This window comes from Rhynchophorus ferrugineus, unplaced genomic scaffold, assembly GCF_030347505.1.
Source record: "Rhynchophorus ferrugineus isolate W39M unplaced genomic scaffold, kcgeb_rfMv2 rfM650, whole genome shotgun sequence".
Classification (NCBI taxonomy): Eukaryota; Metazoa; Arthropoda; class Insecta; order Coleoptera; family Curculionidae; genus Rhynchophorus; species Rhynchophorus ferrugineus.
The window spans coordinates 17,501-22,716 of record NW_027473227.1 but is presented as its reverse complement, the minus strand read 5'-3'; the positions used below and the strand labels follow the sequence as shown (position 1 = coordinate 22,716).

Here is a 5,216-nt window from a genome sequence, read left to right as displayed (position 1 = left end):
TATTTTTTTATTTATCTAAATAAAAAGCGTATTTCGTCGTGTTATTATATATTCGTAACGCTCTCGCGATTTTGTATCGTCGTTTCGTTGTTCTTCCTGGTCGGTTTTTTTCGATATATCGGGAAGCGTACGACGACGACGACGGTATCACTGCGAGATCGCGAATTCGGCGGGAACATTCGGCTTCGTTAGAAGAAGATGATCCACGATTCATATGCGATTGGAATTATTATTTTTATGGACGTATCGGTTTTTCATCGGAACGTTCATAAAACAGCAACACATTTTGCGATAGCTCTCTGCTCTCCGAGCGAGAATAAAATAAAAAATCACGAAACGTTTCTCGTACGAGGTTTCCTTGTCGCTTTATATATTTCTATCTAGCGAAGGGTTCGGAGAGAATGTTTTTCGAGGTCTTATAAACGCCGAACGATATTTTGCGGCATCCAATTTTCGACGTAGTCGACGATCGTCGTCGATAATCGAGATAATTGGGTGCCTAGTCGATCGGTTGTGTATAAAAAAAACAAAAGATGTGTCTAAGATGATGATATCGTTTTGTTTTATTAGACAACTAATATTAAAATGTAAGAGCGTGGCGCCTCGGACCGGTTTTTCCGTCGTCTAGGCGCGCTATCATGCACCTCCTTTTTATTAGTCGTCGATATATATTATATATCGTCGTCTTACGCACACGTTTCTTTATAAGTCAAACTTATAAAATAAACTGTGTCTGTATTTGTTTTATCTGCTTCGTGTCGATAAAATAATAAGAACAGTTCCCTGGTTGATCCTGCCAGTAGTCATATGCTTGTCTCAAAGATTAAGCCATGCATGTCTCAGTACATACCGAATTAAGGTGAAACCGCGAAAGGCTCATTAAATCAGTTATGGTTCCTTAGATCGTACCCACAATTACTTGGATAACTGTGGTAATTCTAGAGCTAATACATGCAAACAGAGCTCCGACCAGAGATGGAAGGAGTGCTTTTATTAGATCAAAACCAATCGGTTTCGGGTTCGCGCTCGTCATCGTACAACTTGGTGACTCTGAATAACTTTAAGCTGATCGCACGGTCTCGCACCGGCGACACATCTTTCAAATGTCTGCCTTATCAACTGTCGATGGTAGGTTCTGCGCCTACCATGGTCGTAACGGGTAACGGGGAATCAGGGTTCGATTCCGGAGAGGGAGCCTGAGAAACGGCTACCACATCCAAGGAAGGCAGCAGGCGCGCAAATTACCCACTCCCGGCACGGGGAGGTAGTGACGAAAAATAACGATACGGGACTCATCCGAGGCCCCGTAATCGGAATGAGTACACTCTAAACCCTTTAACGAGGATCAATTGGAGGGCCAGTCTGGTGCCAGCAGCCGCGGTAATTCCAGCTCCAATAGCGTATATTAAAGTTGTTGCGGTTAAAAAGCTCGTAGTCGAATTTGTGTCTCGCGCCGCCGGTTCATCGTTCGCGGTGTTAACTGGCGTGTTTTTCGCGAGACGTCCTGCCGGTGGGCTTAGTCGTGTCGCGTCGCCGTCGCGCGTGCGTTTCGGCGTGCGTGTTGTGCGCGTCGTGGTTACGACGGCCCAACTCAATCCTGCCGCGGTGCTCTTTACTGAGTGTCGAGGTGGGCCGGCACGTTTACTTTGAACAAATTAGAGTGCTCAAAGCAGGCTAAAATTTCGCCTGAATACTGTATGCATGGAATAATGGAATAGGACCTCGGTTCTATTTTGTTGGTTTTCGGAACCCCGAGGTAATGATTAATAGGAACGGATGGGGGCATTCGTATTGCGACGTTAGAGGTGAAATTCTTGGATCGTCGCAAGACGAACAGAAGCGAAAGCATTTGCCAAAAACGCTTTCATTGATCAAGAACGAAAGTTAGAGGTTCGAAGGCGATCAGATACCGCCCTAGTTCTAACCTTAAACGATGCCAGCTAGCGATCCGTCGACGTTCCCTAATATGACTCGACGGGCAGCTTCCGGGAAACCAAAGCTTTTGGGTTCCGGGGGAAGTATGGTTGCAAAGCTGAAACTTAAAGGAATTGACGGAAGGGCACCACCAGGAGTGGAGCCTGCGGCTTAATTTGACTCAACACGGGAAACCTCACCAGGCCCGGACACCGGAAGGATTGACAGATTGAGAGCTCTTTCTTGATTCGGTGGGTGGTGGTGCATGGCCGTTCTTAGTTGGTGGAGCGATTTGTCTGGTTAATTCCGATAACGAACGAGACTCTAGCCTGCTAACTAGGCGCTTTTTGACATCCTAAAGGCCCGCCGGCCGCGTTGCTTTCGGGTTTCGCGGTTCGTGCGCGGTTTTTACTGTCGGCGTACAAACTATTCTTCTTAGAGGGACAGGCGGCTTCTAGCCGCACGAGATTGAGCAATAACAGGTCTGTGATGCCCTTAGATGTTCTGGGCCGCACGCGCGCTACACTGAAGGAATCAGCGTGTCTTCCCTGGCCGAGCGGCCCGGGTAACCCGCTGAACCTCCTTCGTGCTAGGGATTGGGGCTTGCAATTGTTCCCCATGAACGAGGAATTCCCAGTAAGCGCGAGTCATAAGCTCGCGTTGATTACGTCCCTGCCCTTTGTACACACCGCCCGTCGCTACTACCGATTGAATGATTTAGTGAGGTCTTCGGATCGACACGCGATGGCGTTTCGGCGTCGTCGATGTGTAGGAAAAGATGACCAAACTTGATCATTTAGAGGAAGTAAAAGTCGTAACAAGGTTTCCGTAGGTGAACCTGCGGAAGGATCATTACAGTGTGTTGTTATGCCTATATATATATAATAGGTAAACGTACAAGTCTGTAAAAATCATTGTCGAACGTTAAAGAGCCATCTACGAAGTTCGGAAGTTCCGATCGAATTTCGACGTCGTCAACGTAGCTGTTTTCGGGTACCTATAATATATGGTTTTAAAAGATGTACGCCCGAAAGCGGAGATATATACGATGAAGATGTTGTTATATAGGACGACGAGTAATAATCGTCGGCCTACGACGGATTTCGTTATAAATGGACAAATCGAGCGCAAAATAAAACGATTTTGCCAATTATATTTCTAATCGACGTTTCGATCCTCATATCGACGAACATATACGATGATCGGTAATGTGATTAGTTTACGAAAATCTTATCACCCTTCGTTTGTTTCATTCCAAAAGGGTGAGATTTAGTTTACGAAAATATTGCCAAACTATGATCAGCGTATGCTCTTTTGTTGTCGTACGAGGTGAGACGACGAAAATTTACAACGAACGTCACCATTTCGAGTAGTCTGTCTCCGCTCCTCTCGTTGTGTGTAGTGGAGAAGACGAAAATAAACCGTAAGAGCGTTTTAAAGTCGACGGCGGCTGCGAAAGGGGCGCAAGCGCTGTCTATGACGTGAGCGCGCGTCGTCGTCGTCGTCGTCGTCTTATAATAGAAACGTTTCGATATGCGTTTAAAACCTAACTTAAAAAAAGATTACCCTAAACGGTGGATCACTTGGCTCGTGGGTCGATGAAGAACGCAGCTAATTGCGCGTCAACTTGTGAACTGCAGGACACATGAACATCGACATTTCGAACGCACATTGCGGTCCTGGGATCTCATACCCGGACCACTCCTGGCTGAGGGTCGTATCTCATTTCAAGACTGCTCGGATTTTCTTTGATCTTCGCGATCGACGAGAAATGTCTGAGCGTGCTGAGCGTATAAGCGCGATTCGATCGCGACGTTCTAAAACGTGACAGCGGACCCGTACGTGTGACCTAACTCTCTCGTACGGGTCGTACGAATATGAAAGGGATGAGACGTGTTTAAAACGGTCGTTCGCACGTTTTTGTGATAAACGTAGCGCGCACCATTAATACGATCGTCGTATCCGATAAAATTAGTTTTTAATCGACGTCGGATCGTAGGTGCGTTGTCTCTCGAATACGAGGGAGAAAACACCGTTTTTCGACGGCGCGTCTTTTCCATTCTAAACTTTTATATTTCGTATTGGCTCCTAATCTTCATTATTATGATGATTACGAGCGCCACGCATATTAAACTAGCGACCTCAGAGCAGGTGAGACTACCCGCTGAATTTAAGCATATTACTAAGCGGAGGAAAAGAAACTAACTAGGATTCCCTTAGTAGCTGCGAGCGAACAGGGATTAGCCCAGCACCGAATCCCGCGACCGACATCGGGCGCCGGGAAATGTGGTGTTCGGGAGGGTCCATTATCTCGACGTTACGTCGCGCGTCCAAGTCCATCTTGAACGGGGCAACAGCCCATAGAGGGTGCCAGGCCCGTAGCGACCGTGACTGACGGCGAGAGGATCTCTCCTTAGAGTCGGGTTGCTTGAGAGTGCAGCCCTAAGCGGGTGGTAAACTCCATCTAAGGCTAAATATAACCACGAGACCGATAGCGAACAAGTACCGTGAGGGAAAGTTGAAAAGCACTTTGAAGAGAGAGTTCAAGAGTACGTGAAACCGTTTAGGGGTAAACCTGAGAAACCCGAAAGGTCGAAGGGAGAAATTCATTCGCGGCTCGTAGTAGGCGGCGTGCGATCGCGTGACACGTGACGTTTCGGCGTTGCGCGCGCCTTTCGTACGTCGATCCGGCGACGAACGCGTGCACTTTTCTCCTTGTAGGACGTCGCGATCCGTTGGGCGTCGGCTTAAGGCTCGAGGTGGAGACCGTAGACTGCGGTTCGCGCCGTTTTCGTTTACGGACCCTCGTGTTCGCGGTCGACTCGCTCGACGGTATACCGAATGGTTTAAGGCCGCTACTCGTTAGCGTTCGGCTCGTCGCAAGCGCGTCAGATGCACGTCGGTAATCGGACCCGGTGCCGTTTCCGACCTCTGATGACTGTTGGCGACGAGGTTCTCGAACAGACCTAGACCGATCGGCGACGCTATAGCTTTGGGTACTTTCAGGACCCGTCTTGAAACACGGACCAAGGAGTCTAGCATGTGCGCGAGTCATTGGGAATCACTAAACCTAAAGGCGTAATGAAAGTGAAAGTTCGTCTCGCACGAACTCAGGGAAGATGGGCGGTTTACCCTTAAAAGTGGCCGCTTCGCATTCCCGGGGCGTCTCGTTCTCATCGCGAGAAGAGGCGCACCAAGAGCGTACACGCTGGGACCCGAAAGATGGTGAACTATGCCTGGTCAGGACGAAGTCAGGGGAAACCCTGATGGAGGTCCGTAGCGATTCTGACGTGCAAATCGAT

General features: G+C 48.3%; 3 non-coding genes across 3 annotated transcripts in view; all 3 read left to right on the top strand.

The window, feature by feature from the left end:
• The first annotated feature begins 780 nt into the window (after positions 1–780).
• Positions 781–2,769, top strand: LOC143206342 (small subunit ribosomal RNA). The gene has a single exon (XR_013008320.1). It is a non-coding gene; the product is annotated as a small subunit ribosomal RNA (ribosomal RNA).
• Positions 2,770–3,477: 708 nt separating this feature from the next.
• On the top strand, positions 3,478–3,632 carry LOC143206341 (5.8S ribosomal RNA). Its single transcript, XR_013008319.1, has one exon. It is a non-coding gene; the product is annotated as a 5.8S ribosomal RNA (ribosomal RNA).
• Positions 3,633–4,051: 419 nt separating this feature from the next.
• LOC143206343 (large subunit ribosomal RNA) overlaps positions 4,052–5,216 on the top strand; it is a 4,098-nt gene continuing 2,933 nt past the window's right edge. The window contains exon 1 of the ribosomal RNA XR_013008321.1: positions 4,052–5,216. This exon is cut by the window's right edge and continues 2,933 nt beyond it. This is a non-coding gene — a ribosomal RNA (large subunit ribosomal RNA).